The sequence below is a fragment of the Anomaloglossus baeobatrachus genome, chromosome 2 (assembly GCF_048569485.1).
Source record: "Anomaloglossus baeobatrachus isolate aAnoBae1 chromosome 2, aAnoBae1.hap1, whole genome shotgun sequence".
In the NCBI taxonomy this organism is placed as follows: domain Eukaryota; kingdom Metazoa; phylum Chordata; class Amphibia; order Anura; family Aromobatidae; genus Anomaloglossus; species Anomaloglossus baeobatrachus.
The window spans coordinates 631,532,757-631,549,233 of NC_134354.1; the positions used below are offsets into that span (position 1 = coordinate 631,532,757).

At 47.4% G+C, this 16,477-nt stretch overlaps 1 protein-coding gene across 6 annotated transcripts in view; it reads left to right on the top strand.

The window, feature by feature from the left end:
• LRCH1 (leucine rich repeats and calponin homology domain containing 1) overlaps positions 1–16,477 on the top strand; it is a 330,560-nt gene that overhangs the window by 14,757 nt on the left and 299,326 nt on the right. The window lies entirely within an intron of this gene.

The following is a 16,477-nucleotide window of genomic DNA, read 5'->3' on the forward strand; positions in this document are numbered from 1 at the left end:
GTTATTTAGGTCTGAAAGGGGGGCCAGTAGCAAGAGGAACCTAAACTATAGAATGCAGCCCAGGAGCTGCAGAAGGGGATTCTTTTAGTTTAATAGCGAAAATTCTGCTGACAGGTTCCCTTTAAACCTCCGCTGATGGCTGTATGTCACTGCCAGTCCCAGAGCCTGGATGCTATTTCCTTGTTGGTTTTGACACAAAACTGCATTTCTACCTATTCGTATATTTCTTTTCTACATCATAGCTGATTCATAGACAGAGAAAGGGGGCTGGCTTAGCTAATGAACGGAGTCATATTGTTGCGCATTGTACTAATTACGTTCTTACACTGAGAGGAGAAGGAAGTTCACCAGTGTTAAACCATTGTAGCAGAAGCAGCTAACGCTAAGCTCACATGTCCAGTAATCATCCGTTAGAACGGATCCTGTAACAATCCATTGGCAAAAAAAGTTGTGCAGACACAGCTTTATTTTTCGCATTTAACCCTTGACATTTACGTCAAAGATCCAGTTTCTTGCTTTGATGCAGGCTCACACGCTGAGCCCGCATCTTTCGCTCTACTTTCCTGTTATTTAATCAGCCGTCATCTGCCTTTAAGCCGTGGATGGATCGGAGATCTGCCCTTGGCTGTTAACCGGTTAAATCCCGTTGTAAATCTCTGGGATTTAACATGCGCTGGCGGTGAGCGAGTTATTCTCAGCTCCAATCAACACTCCTGTGAAATGATCACAGGGCGCCATGGACTGTCATGATGATCTTCCTGTGAACGCGATGCACTACTCTGTATAGCAGAAGCGATCAGACTATTGCAGCTTCAAGTCCCCTATGGGCTTTAGTAAATAGGGACTAGCAATCAGTTAACAGATCCATTTTCCTTAGACTCTAATGTTAAACTAACAGATCCAGCTGGAATCAGTCATTTAAAAATGGAGAAAAAAGTTCTGTCTGCACAACTGACGTCAGCTGCTTGCCTCTGATTGGCCGGCAGCTGCCATTGGAATAGTTGTGCAGGAAGAGCTTGACTCTGCACTGCACCGTCAAAATGTTCATCTGAATTTCAAATGAATCACTTACAGCGGCGGCCCCTGCAGCGGCCGTGATCATCAAGAGTGGTCCGTGCCTGTGGGCCACAAGCAGCAGCCTAAGGGGCCGAATGCGACCTGCGGACCGCGTGTTTTGGGCCCCTGGTTTAGATTGTACTTTTTAAAGGCATGTGATCATTCAAAACCACAGATCCCAGGTGATGCACTTATTTGCTGCAAGTGCCCTAAATGTTTGGGTTGTTTGGTGTTCATTATTGTCTGGCTGTCGGGACAATCAAGCTGGCTCCTTGATTTGTGTTTGGCTTAAAAGAATCCAGTTATAACAGAAGTCAGTCTGTGTCAATAGCCATCATTATACTTCATATCAAGGGAAAGGCATTACGTATAGAATAGCATATTTTAAAGGGAATCTTTCATGAATTCTGTTTCCCTCAATCCAGACTACATGGGGGTATAGTCCTTAAAAATGCGCAGTAATGAGTACTTGTATGACTCTGAAATGTTGATCCAGGCCTGAAAGATCCCATTATGAATGTACATGCTAAATTTAAATGGCCCAAGTCTTTTCTTTTTGAGACCACACTTAGTAGGGTTTTATAGTAATAATAAAAAACTGGCAGACAAACACTTTACTGTGATTGGCCGAAGAAAATCCTCTTCTTTTTTTGTGGACCAGCTCCTTTTAAGCACATATAATATATGTTGTGAGAAGACAATCATGTGACTGTAGTACGTTTTTAGTGTAATGTTCTTGAGTTGGTGCCTTCTATTACTATCAGTCATTTTCTTATGTTTTTACTATCACAGTAATGATTTCTCAGGGTATTCGGCTGTGTTATGACAGGACGCGTCGTGATCATTTTATTGGGTGCACATTGTATACAGACAAACCCGACTGCACATTGTGTCCTGTGTAAACATGTCATTAGACGTGGGTGAGGCTGTTTTACGCTTCGCTCATTCCTAGGATGGAAGCAGTTTCCTGCGATGACTTATCAAATCCCTAACTCAAACATTTACAATTATGTATTCCTGGCTGCAGCCGTGTCTAGCCGTGTGTGTGTGTTGCAATAGACGTTGCACGGCATTGCCCAAGTTTTATTGTCATTTCATAAATCAAACATTTAAATATTTACTATGTACTTTCACTTTTGGGCTGTGTGCACATAGTGCGTTTTTATCGCTTTTTTTATTATGCGTTTTTAGTGCAGGTTTGTCACAAAACTGCAAGCAAATCCTTTTGCCAGCAAAGTCGATGAGACACCTGAAGTGTTGCGCACATGTTGAACTTTTCCCTTGTAGATTAAGGCTATTGCGTAATTGCATGCAGTTACGCTGCGATCTGCACCGCAGCGTAACTGCATGCGTCCTGCATCCCCAGCACAATCTATGAAGATTATGCAGGAGTCGTGCGCACGTGGCGTATTAGAGCGCAGCGCCTCGGCTGCTGCCCGAAGCACGCGTTCTAATACGTGACATGTCACTTCTTTCCTGCGCTCTGCATGCATCCCCCGCTCTGTCTATGGGAGGGGCTGCACTCAGAGCGCGTGGAATCGGCTTTTTTTTTTCTTCAGCGATTTGAAGCGCACGTATGCTGTTCAAATCGCTGCAGAAATTTCTGCAGGGACAGAACGCTACATGCGCACATAGCCTTAGTGCTGAAAATAATCTGCAGCATGTCAATTCTTTCTGCATTTTTGCCTGCATTTTCCACCATTGAACATAATGAACAACGCATGGAAACAATGCATAAAAACATGGGAAACCGCATGTGTTTGTTCTGTGGTTTTCCTGCCAAGAGATGCAGAAATGTCTGTAACCAAATACTCAACGTGTTCACATACCCTTAAATTACTAGTCCGTTTTGTTTCTAATTTCCCCCTGTGTTAAGTATCAGGAATATACAGCCCCAATTCCAAAAAGTTTTCATGGTTTGTAAAATGTAAACAAAATATTTCTGGAAGTTTTCCTGAGCTCATTCAGTGATTTGTATGACCGAATCATGCCTGTTTTTAATGCAGTACCACCTGCAGATCACAAGTATCCATTATTGAAAACCGACCTTGTCTCTTGTACACATAGATTTCTCCAGAATCTTTGAATGTTTTGATGATGATGACGACTGTAGATGACGGGACATTTAAAGGCTTGCCATTTTATGTTGAACATTTTTCTGAAACTGTTCTAGAACTTTTAGTTGCAGTTCTTTACAGATTGGTAAACCTCTGACCATCTTTGCTTCGGAGAGACTCTGCCTTTCTTTCATGCTCTTTTTCTACCAAGTGACTTAGTTGAACATTGACCATCCAGTTTTTTATCATTAGTACTACCTACTTTTTCAGTACCACTTAACTTTTGTTAAAGGGAACCTGTCACCAGTTTTTTGCCCTATAAGCTGCCGCCACCACCAGTGGGCTCTTATATACAGCATTCTATCATGCTGTATATAAGAGCCCAGGCCGTTGTGTAGACCATGAAAAACACTTTATAATACTTAGCTAAACCGGTCACTGCGGTGGATGTGGCTCAAATGGGCGTCTTTGTTCTCCTTGGTGCCGGTGCCTCCTCTTTCGGCCATCTTCATCCTCCTTCTGAAGCCTGTGTGCATGACACGTCTACGTCATACACACTCGCCGTATCTGCGCATGCACACTACAATACTTTGATCTGCCCTGCTCAGGGCAGATCAAAGTGCGCCTGCGCAAGACCTCAATGCCAGCGAGTGTGTATGACCTCGGACGCATCCTGCACCGCGGCTTCAGAAGGACGACAGAGGCGGTGCAGGCACCGGAGGACAAAGACGCCCATTTGACCCACATCCACCGCAGTGACCGGTTTAGCTAAGTATTATAAAGTGTTTTTTATGTTGTCACAGCGGCCTGGGCTCTTCTATACAGCATGTTAGAATGCTGTATATAAGAGCCCAGTGGTGGTGGCCGCAGCTTATAGGGCAAAAAACTGGTGACAGGTTCCCTTTAACCTTTTCCCACCTTTTTGAGATGTTGCTGTCAACTTTTAAATGAGTTATTCCTTTATCTGCTTGGGTCCCTCTCTTGCACCATGTGACCACAGTTCTTTTTCCTGCTCACACAAAAGACCATTAGTTCCTTTCTTAATATAAAACTATAAGACCCTTGTTCTAGCCTCATTGATTTAGACTGAGAAAGTAACTTCCCGGCCCACACAGAAACGTTGGTATGAGCCGGCTGATCACAGCTGCATTCACTTGGACCAAGAGAGGACGAGCAGAGCTTAGACATGTAACAATTTCACTTTTGAGCATTACTTGGGCTAGGTTCACACTTGCGTTAAATTGTATCAGTCACAATCCGGGGCTCTGGTAAACAACGGAATCCGTTTGGCGGATTCCGTTGTTCCCATAGACTTGTATGAGCGGCGGATTTTGACTGATGATGCTGTGTTGCATCCTCCGCCTGACTAATCAGTCGTGGAACGACTGACCGCGGGGCGGAAGGAACGCAGCTTGTAACGTTTTTTGAGCAGCGCAATTCGTAGGATTTCGCTGCGCATGCTCTCTCTGGCTCCCTGCACATGTAACCAGGATACACATCGGGTTACCAAGCAATGCGCTTTGCCTAGTTGTCCGATATTTACCCTGGTTACGTGTGCAAGGAGCCAGCGCTAAGCGGTGTACGCTGGTAACCAAGGTAAATATCGGGTAACCAAGCAAAGTGCTTTGCTTGGTTACCCGATATTTACCCTGGCTACGTGTGCAGGGAGCCCGACACTTCACCGCTCGGCTCCGCCCCCTCCCGCACTCTGCATGTACGTGTACATACACACACACACACACACTCTCGTCCCCAGCCATGCAGACTGCGGCACTGACGTCCTCAGTGCCACGGCCCCGCTCGGCTCCACCCACCCCACACTCCGCCCCCGCACACAACCAAATCCGACAATGAATTCTGTTCTTTGTCATCCGTTGTACAACGCATCAGTCACATGCGTCAAGCAACGCATGTGATGATGCAAAACAACAGAAATGTGAATCTAACCTTACCTGTTGAATCATCCATCTTTTCAGTGCGGTTCCTCCACTGCCCCCAATGGTCTTTGTATTCTTGGCTGTGGCAGTGACGTGACATTCCCACACATTTACTGCTGCAACAAATCCCTGGCCTCAGCGATATCCAGCACTGATTGTCTGATTGATCATGTCTTGTATTTTTTATATGATCACACTTCGACCCATGCCAACTTTTTTTTCCATAACTTCCAAAACTAGTTTAATTTCACTAAAATGTTGATTGCGGCTGCATTAACATCAGTTTTTCTTTTCTGTCATAGTTAGCAACTCACGGTTATGTGCTGCTGTACTAGGGGCTGCTTGTCAAACACTATTGACATTAATGTAGTCTGTTAGGGTAAATGCTCTAATACAGATTATATAGCTGTTAGCCAAATTCATTTTGGCTGAGAGCTATCTCTCCCGACTTCCCCATACGCTTGGAGCCGGGGCCATACAGCTAAGATGAGCGCTCCTATCTTCTCTAAACCACACCAAACTCTAAACTAAGCCAATTGGCCATTGGAAATCCAAAAGGCCAGATCCTCTATCCTAGAATCTGTGGGAAAGAGTCGGGAGACCCCTATACATATTACACTTTCGGACGATTACGCCAAAATCGGCGGTTTGGGCTGACTTTAGTATTATGTGCATGAGGGCTGTAAGTTAGGATTTTTAAAAATAACTTCTTTTTTTTTTTTCATTGTTTTCCACAAGTTTTGACCAAACCTCGTGACTATGGCTGCCACTTATATTGTCTGATGCTGAATTACTGTCAATGTTAGGCCTCTTTCACATGTCCATGGAAAACACAAACGTTTTTCACAAGCATGTTCAAGGTGCGTATGGCCCTCTGTGTGCTATGATTTTGGCACACGTGTGTTCTGCGTGCTATCCTTGATAGGACACAGACATCAGGAACTTTTTACTCACCTGTCCCCAGCGCTGCTGTCCGTGTTGCTGATGTCTCCGACGCTGTGGTCACACTTTCTTCCGGGTCCGCGGTGCAGGGAATATACATGAGCAGGCCCTGAAGCAAGAGACAGCAGCGCTGAAGACAGCATCGCTGGAGACAGGAGAGTATAGAAAATAATTTTATTTCAAAGACACGTATTTTCTCCGATACGTGTCACACGGATCACACCACTGTGCAGGAAGCACAGTGAGGTGCAGCATTGGAGATACTTATGTACTGTTGGTGGTACTGGTGCTGCATTCATGAACTGATGGGGATTCTGGCGCTGCATACATGTGCTGATGGTGGTTTTGATCTTGTACACATGTAGCAATCCATAACGTGCTTCATGGCTATGTTAAAAATTTAAATTCTCAAATTTAGAGATTTGAAATTATGAGGAGGATTAGGTTAGTTTCTGCTCCAAAAGCTCAGTTCAGGTTAGCGTGTGTTCACACTGATTTTTTTTTTTTTAGCAGAAACTCTCCAAATCTTCCTCAAATACTCAAAATTTGCTTGTGGTGATATGTTTTAATGGCGTCTGGTGATGTATGCATGTAAGTTCCCCTTTTATCATTTTTACGGCCTTTGGATTGATTCAGTTCGGGGATATGGCCCTTGGACTAAAAAAATGTTGTGCCCCCTGGTTTAATCCATATTCGCATTTGGTACTGCTGCCTTTACAGCTGCAAACTTGCATTCGTTGTACAGACTACATGTGCTCAGCTTGATTTTGTGGTTTGCATTGTGGGATATGTCATATTTACACCAGGCAATGTACTGTAATCTGAAGAGGGCAAATTACAAGTCCCACGTAAGTGTAGGACCTCAGTAATCTGGAGAACCGGTTTCCAGCAGTAGTATAGCATTATGTTTCCTTATCTTCTTGAAAAAACCTCTAAAATGTTTTTTAAAGCATCTGGTAAAGTTATCATGGCCGCAGGAATGTGCTGAGGCTTTGGGATCGCCATAGCATGGACCAGGTTGGAGACTGCTGGTGACATCCACAACATTCTTGGATGCTGCCTTTTAAAAGTGTCTGACAAAGCCACGTGTGCTCGGTACGATCAGTCACAACAGTGCTCATCAGGTCAGACCAGGTAAAAGCTTCTGCTTAGCTCAGGACATTCAGCCTTCAAATAACACCCTACTTCAAGGAGGCGCTATTTTACTATAATGGGTGCGTGTGATTATACTCCTGTGAATGGCATTCATACACGCAACACCCCGTATGGTAAAATGAACCCCCAACATATGAACATATTCATACGTGTATAAGTATAGGCAGTGATTATTTTCCCTTGCACAATCCTGCCCCCCCCATGAAACATACTTTTAGAAAAGAAAAAAAACCCTTAAAACCTTGAAGGGTTATTATGCCTCCTCACATTCCTTCCCTTGACAGCCAGTGTCCCTGATGAGTGACCCTACACACAGTGACACTTGAGCAGTGATTGCGGTGGTACTACTCGGATGCTCCTGCTTGTCTTTCTTTTGCTGCTTTCACACTACGTTTTTTAACATCCGTCATGAACGTTTTTTTAACGCAAAAACTGATCTAGTGCAAATGCGTTTTCATTTCAATGCATTTGCAATGGACTCGCGTCAACATGCGTTCACATGCCGTTTGTGTGCGTTATAGTGAGGATCCAGTGGCTTGCAATTTTTTAACTTTTTTCAAAAACGCTACTTGTAGTGTTTTTGAGCTGCTTCCAAATACTGTTTTTTCCCTGGATCCCGACTAAACAGCACGCGAACGCAGGTGAACACTGGCATGCTGATAGACAGGATCCTGCTTGCTCTACTGAGCATGCCCAGAAACCAGCCTGGCGTGATCAGTCTCTCTCTCTCCCCCTCCCTCTCTCTCCCCCTCCCTCTCTCTCCCCCTCCCTCTCTCTCCCCCTCCCTCTCTCTCCCCCCCCTCCCTCTCTCTCCCCCCCTCCCTCTCTCTCCCCCCCTCCCTCTCTCTCCCCCCCTCCCTCTCTCTCCCCCCCTCCCTCTCTCTCCCCCCCTCCCTCTCTCCCCCCCCTCCCTCTCTCCCCCCCCTCCCTCTCTCTCCCCCCCTCCCTCTCTCCCCCCTCCCTCTCTCCCCCCCCTCCCTCTCTCCCCCCCTCCCTCTCTCCCCCCTCCCTCTCTCCCCCCCTCCCTCTCTCTCCCCCCCCTCCCTCTCTCTCCCCCCCTCCCTCTCTCTCTCCCCCCCCTCCCCTCTCTCTCCCCCCCTCCCTCTCTCTCCCCCCCTCCCTCTCTCTCCCCCCTCCCTCTCTCCCCCCCCTCCCTCTCTCTCCCCCCCTCCCTCTCTCTCCCCCCCTCCCTCTCTCTCCCCCCCTCCCTCTCTCCCCCCTCCCTGTCTCTCCCCCCCTCCCTGTCTCTCCCCCCCTCCCCTCTCTCTCCCCCCCCCTCCCTCTCTCTCCCCCCCCTCCCTCTCTCTCCCCCCCCCTCCCTCTCTCTCTCCCCCCCCTCCCTCTCTCCCCCCCCCCCCTCCCTCTCTCTCCCCCCCCCCCTCCCTCTCTCTCCCCCCCTCCCTCTCTCTCCCCCCCCTCCCTCTCTCTCCCCCCCCTCCCTCTCTCTCCCCCCCCCCTCCCTCTCTCTCCCCCCCCTCCCTCTCTCTCCCCCCCCTCCCTCTCTCTCCCCCCCTCCCTCTCTCTCCCCCCCCTCCCTCTCTCTCCCCCCCCTCCCTCTCTCCCCCCCCCCTCCCTCTCTCTCCCCCCCTCCCTCTCTCTCCCCCCCCCTCCCTCTCTCTCCCCCCCCTCCCTCTCTCTCCCCCCTCCCTCTCCCCCCCCCCCCCCCTCCCTCTCTCCTCCCCCCCCTCCCCTCTCTCCTCCCCCCCTCCCTCTCTCCTCCCCCCCTCCCTCTCTCTCCCCCCCCTCCCTCTCTCTCCCCCCCCTCCCTCTCTCTCTCCCCCCCCCTCCCTCTCTCCCCCCCCCCCCTCCCTCTCTCTCCCCCCCCCCCTCCCTCTCTCCCCCCCCCCTCCCTCTCTCTCCCCCCCCCTCCCTCTCTCTCCCCCCCCCCTTCCCTCTCTCTCCCCCCCCTCCCTCTCTCTCCCCCCCCCTCCCTCTCTCTCCCCCCCTCCCTCTCTCTCCCCCCTCTCTCTCCCCCCTCCCTCTCTCTCCCCCCCTCCCTCTCTCTCCCCCCCCTCCCTCTCTCCCCCCCCCCCTCCCTCTCTCTCCCCCCCTCCCTCTCTCTCCCCCCCCTCCCTCTCTCTCCCCCCCCTCCCTCTCTCTCCCCCCCCTCCCTCTCTCTCCCCCCTCCCTCTCCCCCCCCCCCCCTCCCTCTCTCCTCCCCCCTCCCTCTCTCCTCCCCCCCTCCCTCTCTCCTCCCCCCCTCCCCTCTCTCTCCTCCCCCCCTCCCTCTCTCCTCCCCCCTCCCTCTCTCCCCCTGAGAGCGGCTGACACTCGTAACCAAGGTAAATATCGGGTAACCAAGCAAAGCGCTTCGCTTAGTTACCCGATGTTTACCTTTGTTACGTGTGCAGGGAGCAGGCAGCCCGACTCCTAGCAGCTACGGACGCTCGTAACCAAGGTAAATATTGGGTATCCAAGCAAAGCACTTCGCTTAGTTACCCGATGTTTACCTTGGTTACCAGCATCTGCAGCTGTCAGATGCCGGCTCCCAGTCTATCACGTTCAGTTCCCCTCACTCCCGATCACATGACTTCAATGCCCGCTCATAAACTTCAAGTGGCAGGATCCTGCAAAATAACACATGCGTTTTTCTTTGTAAAAACAGGATCCACTTTTACAGCAAAAATAAACATTCATGACGCATGTTAAAAAAACGTAGTGTGAAAGCAGCCTTTCTGAGTAGGGTAGCCGACTTCTGTGACCAATGTACTGTCGCAGGCAAGCAGGCTTAATCTGCTGCAAGGCCGCCAGGTCACAATAGACCAGAAGATGGTTTCCCTGCCTTCACGCACCTCTCTGTTGAGAAAAATAAATGCACCCAAAATGTAGGGGGTAAACAGATGCCACTACTTTGCTGTCACCCTGAGGTGCGTCCTACTGAAGTCAGACAGCCAGGGCAGACACCAAATATCCCATGAATGGAGCAGAGACAGCCGGTGCAACTAAGCTCCTGTCTCCCTGCTAATATGATGTCTGCACTCCAATCAGAGTGTTTTTTACTGGTTGCCAGACTTTATACTGGAGGCACCACAGGGACACAGCAGGTGAGTTGCACTGTGACGCTAACTTACTGTCTCCCTTTGGAGCCTCCCACCAAAGTCTGGCAAACAGCGCCAACAGTTAATGCACTGTGGGTGCAGCAGAGATGGCAAGTGAACGGACTTGCTGTCTCCCGGCAGCGCCCCCCACTGATTTCTGGCAGCTGTCACCCCAGGCCAGCCATGTACAAGTGAGCCAGGTCACTGATTGGAGCAGTGGTATTTCCTTGCGGGCCCAATGTATTCACCCTGTGGTCCAGATTTGGCAAATGGGTCATGTATAATCTAGTGTATATCCGACTTTAAAGGGAACCTGTCAGGTCCCCTATGCGTTCCAATGCAGCAGTATTGACACCTGTATGCCCAAATTCCCTCCCTAACCAGCCCTGTATAATGCTATTCACTAATATGAATGTTTAAAAAGGCTACTTAGCTCGCTTCCCTATGCTAATTAGAGCCCAACTAGTCGAAGGGGCGTTAGTTCCCCAGAATACTCGGCCAACTTTACATGTTTTCATGCCCCTGTTTGATTTCCATGATTTGCACAACCTTGTCATCACCACCAGCTAATGGAAATCTTGTGCATGCGTGCGGCTCATTTTGGCTGTGTCAGTGCTCCTCAGGAGCCGGGTGTACTCTTCTCGGCTTCATTAGGCGCACTGTGCATGACCGTAAAGAAGACAGCTCACGTAGGCCCGTTTCACACATCCGTCATTTCGCCGGATGCCGGATCTGGCACGCATGCTGTACAGTATATTCATTTACAGTGGAAGCCGCGAACACCATGCGGTTGTGTGCTTCATGCACAACTGCATTTGTCCGCTTTGTGTCGCGCTTCCACTGTAAATGAATGTACTGTACTGCATGCGTGCCAGATCCGGCATCCGGCGAAATGACGGATGTGTGAAACGGGCCTTACACATCTTATGAGCTTCCGGTCATGTCCAATCAAGCCGGAAGTGTACACCCGACTTCAAAGGTGCAGTGCCGCAACCGAAATGAGCTGTGCGCATTCACAAGATTTCCATTAGCTGGCGGTGATGCTGGCTCGTGGAAATCATGTTATCACACCCAAAGGGACGTAATAATGCGTAAAGAGGGCAGAGTAGTTTGGGGAACAAACGCCCCTTTGACTAGTCTAGTCCCAATAAATGAGCAGTTAGTAGTAGTATTATACTCAGCCCACTTTATTCTGCCCTGAAAAAGACACAGATAACGGTGCCCAAACCACATAAAACACGGCAAACCAACGGTGAACGAGTCTGAGCCGAAAGCTTCAGTGTTGTCTGCAATACTTCTTGTGTTAGACGTTGTTGAACTGCAGACGTGGCTTGCACGAAACCTTTTGCTCGATGAAGCTTTAAAATCCCTCTTTTTTTTCCTCTAAATCATACGGCTGACATTTTTGCATGTAAATTTTGTTTTTCCGGTTCTTTATTTTTCTTGGCAAGACCTGCTCAAATTTAATAAAATTTAACTATAGAAATGAAAGGGAGTTGGATAGAAGCGGAGACTCCCGAGCCAGCGACAGAATTGCATATTTTTCTTATTAATTCTCTCTTGGTACCTTTCCTCTTTTATTTTAATACAATCTGTCTAATTTACGCTGATTGCCGTTGGCAGATACCACTAACAGATATTTAGTGTTTTTTTGGGGGTTTTTTTTCAGTCTTTGTGAAAGGATTTGCTGCTCATGTTATAAATAGAATTTTACATTTGAGATAACGTTCGGGCAAATGGTACATTAGATAGTAGATGATGAACTACAGATACCAGCATGTTAATGTGTTTTTTAGTGTTAGTGTTTTTTGCTGAGTTGTCCATACAGTGTGATGAAGATTCAGCGGCTGTGTGTTGTTTGTGATTGTATGGAGTAGTGATCCCTGCTTCAATAATCTTACAGAGGCAATGGGGAAACGCCATACACCATGCACTACACTTTTCATTGGAACCCATGGCCTGTATATGCAGCTGTATGCCCATATATTGGAGGTATCCGTATATCTTCCACATCTACTAGTTATGTTGCAAGATTTGGCCCTAAAGGGTGCTTTACACGCTGCGACATCACTAGCGATTGCTAGCGATGTCGTGTGCGATAGCACTTGCCCCCGTCGTTCGTGCGACATTTGGTGATCACTGCCGAGGTGAACATTTTCGCTGCGGCAGCATCACACGCACATACCTTTTCGGCGACGTCGCTGTGACCACGGAACAATCCCTCCTTCAAGAGGGAGGTGCGTCGGCGTCATAGCGACGTCACTGCGCTGTCACTAAGCGGCCGCCCAATAGAAGCGGAGGGGCGGAGATGAGCGGAACGTAACGTCCCGCCCACCTCCTTCCTTCCTCATTGCCGGTGGACGCAGGTAAGGAGATGTTCGTCGTTCCTGCGGTGGCACACATAGCGATGTGTGCTGCCGCTGGTACGACGAACAACATCGTACCTGCAGCAGCAACGATATTATGAAAAGGAGCAACGTGTCAACGATCAACAATTTTTGGCGCTTTTGCGATCGTTGATCGTCACTCCTTGGTGTCACGCGCTGCAATGTCACTAACGGCGCCGGATGTGCGTCACTAACGACGTGACCGTGACGATATATCGTTAGTGATGTCGCAGCGTGTAAAGCACCGTTTACACCAAAAAGCCAACTACTGTAGAGTTTAGGAATCATGAAGACCACCTTGTGGGCCAGTTTATGAATGGGAAGCAAAAAAATGAAGGACCGGTTTGCCTGTCAAGCCCCAGTATACTGGAGTAGTGTAAGCCAAACTGGTTGCTAAACAATGACTTACAATCCCCTCAGTGACAGACGTTAAAGGGGCTTCCACGGTCTATGAATTTGATTTGGAGGAGGCCATCGCTAGCAGATTTGCAGAACCCCCACCAATCTGCTGATGGGTGACGCTCGGGCCTCTTTATTCTCTATACTGGACCATACACCGGGGCCTGTACACTTGGTAATGGCTGTTTGGTATCTCAGCTTTGTCCTATTCACCCAGCACAGTCTCTACTCGCTGCACTGGTGTATGGAGCAGCACTGTCCTGCGTGGAAAGGTTTTCTGGAACTGGAAACCTCATTACTTTAGACCGGGGAGCGTTTTCACCAGGGCTGTGGAGTCGGAGTCGGAGTCGTGGAGTCGGAGTCGGAGCTCATTTTGGTGGAGTCGGAGTCGGTATAAAATGCACCGACTCCGACTCCTAAAATATATAATAAATTGGGGACAGGAGTGCAATGCAGAATGTGCTGAATATTTTACTAAATAATAACATTTAGTATAATGCTTATATTTAAGTGAAAAATTTATTGTAGTACAATGTGAACATCAGACATTTAATTGTTTTTATGATACAATAATCAAGATATTTGGATAGAACATAAAATATTTATTGGAATACAACTTTAGAACACAAAAAACTAATAAATTGTAAATATGTAATATATATATATATATATATATATATATATACATATATATATATATATATATATATATATACACACAGTGTATATACACACACAAGATATATATGTAATCTACTGTATATTACATAGTGTATTGCATATTTACAATTTATTACAGTTTTTTGTGTTCTAAAGTTGTATTCCAATAAATATATTTTATATTCTATCCAAATATCTTGATTATCGTATCATAAAAATTATTAAATGTCTGATGTTCACATACACATATTCATGTACTACAATAAATTTTTCACCTAACTAAGCAATATATGTCGGAGTCGGAGTCGGAGTCGGAGTCGGAGTCGGAGTCGGAGTCGGAGTCGGTGCAAGAGAATTTGAGGAGTCGGAGTCGGAGTCGAAGGTTTGGCTTACCGACTCCACAGCCCTGGTTTTCACTACATTTCATCATCCTATTAATGACTACATTTTCATTAATGTATTATTTTATTAATTATTGATATTCCATATTTTTGCCTCATTCTTTCTATTGCAGACTTTATGGCCTAAAATCGCTGATATGGACACAGACAGAAAACCAATGCAAAATGTAATGAGCACATTAAGTATTCATAAAGATGGTGACCTGAACTGAACCTGCAGACCATGCGCTGAGAAGCAGCTCTGTTAATGGGGTTTCCCCACAGGTGGCATAGTATGTCCATTACCGATGTCAAGTAGATCTAAGGCTGGTTTCACACTACGTCTTTTTAACATCCGTTGAAAACGTTATTTTAGCGGAAGTACGGATCCAGTGCAAATGCGTTTTCATTTCAATGCATTTGCAATGGACTCGCGTCCACCTGCGTTCACCTGCGTTTGCGTGCGTTATAGTGCGGATCCGGTGACTTGCAGTTTTTTAACATGTTTCAAAAACGCTACTTGTAGCGTTTTTGAGCTGCGTCAAAATACTGCAAGTCACCAGATCCTGACTAAACAGCACGCAAACGCAGGTGAACGCTGGCGTGCTGATAGACAGGATCCTGCTTTTGTACTGAGCATGCCCAGAAAGTACTGAGCATGCCCAGAACCAGTCTCGCGTGATCTGTCTCTCTCTCCTCCTCCCTCCCTCACCCTCTCTTTCTCTATCTCTGTCTTTCCCCCTTCCTCCCCTTCCTCTCTCTCCCACCTGAGAGCTGCGGACACTCGTAACCAAGGTAAATATCGCGTAACCACTTCTCTTAGTTACCCAATGTTTACGTTGGTTACGTGTGCAGACAGCCCTGCTCCTAGCAGCTGCAGACACTCGTAACCAAGATAAATATCGGGTATCCAAGGCCGATGTTTACCTTGGTTACCAGCGTCTGCAGCTGTCAGAAGCCGGCTCCCAGTCTAGCTCCCCTCACTCCCGATCACATGACTCCAATGCCCGCCCCTAAACATCCAGTGCAGGATCCTGCAAAATAACAGATGCGTTTGCATACGTTATTTGCTGTAAAAGCAGGATCCGTACTTCCGCTAAAAAAACGTTTTCAGCGGATGTTAAAAAGACGTAGTGTGAAACCAGCCTAATCAATGGGGGTCTGACTCCTGGGACCCTGGCTTGTGCTTAAAGGGAATCTGTTAGCTTATTCAACCCCCCAAACCAATTATGTGAATTCATATCTTTATTAATAAAAGTCGCTGCTTTGTTGCAAATAAAATCCACCTTAGAATTGATATGCAAATGGATCTTGAAATGCTCTGGCGGGATAGAGCACTTCCACTGAGTGGCTCAGAGCTCCATTCTCAGCCTGAGGCCTCACTCACACAAGCGTATGAATCGGGTGAGTGCAATGTGAGAAAATGACCAATGTTATTCAATGAAGCAGAGCAGATCTGTGATTTCTTTTTTTTTTTTTTTCTCATGCCAGATCGGCATGGGAGTAAAATCGCAGCATGCTGGGATTGGCAGCGTATCTCGGGTCACATGCACTCATACAAGTCTATGAGTGTATGAAAAATTGAACTGCACTCAGATGACATCCAAGTGCAGTCCGATTTACGCAGAGGCAGACAATGGAGAAATTAATCTCGCCGCCTTCTCCACAGCTGTGATCCGATTCTCGCATATGAAAGAATCGGAGCTCAGTAGAAAGACACTCGGTCACGCTCACAGCAGAGTCTGAGCAGAGCGTCATTAGCATATCACATCCGATTCTCTCGCATCAATGCTGCACGCTGAACAAAGCCGCGCGCATGCGTGAGATTTCCAGAAGCTGGTGGTGATGACGGATCGTGGAAATCAAATTATCACACCCACACCCACAGAGGCCTGATAACACGGAAAGAGGACAGACTAGTCTGGGGACACGAACGCCCCATCAACTAATCACAGGACTAATTGGCATAGGAATATAAGTTATATAAGGAATATAAGTTATATAAGGAATATAAGTTATATAAGGAATATAAGTTCTAAGTACTTTTTTTAAATATTGAGTTCAGTGAATAACATCAGACAGGGCTGGGTAGGTGGGGATTTAGTCACCCAGATGTGACTGCTGCTGGGTCGGAGGCTTAGGGGACCTAACTGGTTCCCTTTAACATGGCGCATGTCGATATTGAAGCCTAATGCTGAAAGGGGGTAAATGAGATAGATAGGAGGTGTAGTATCATGTCATTATGAGATTGTTGCTCCATCTTTCCGCTGGTTTTGGAGATCTATTGGGGTAATCCTATAATTTGATACCTTAAATACTCTTCCCAGTGAGGCAACACACAATCCGTGCTGTAATGTGAGCAGAGCCGCTGCCGGTGCATTCACTCTGCTGTATTCCTTTGAGATCGTTTTATTGACGGGAAGAATAGTGACTTTGAGACGTTTGCTCGGCTAACTGGATAATTTG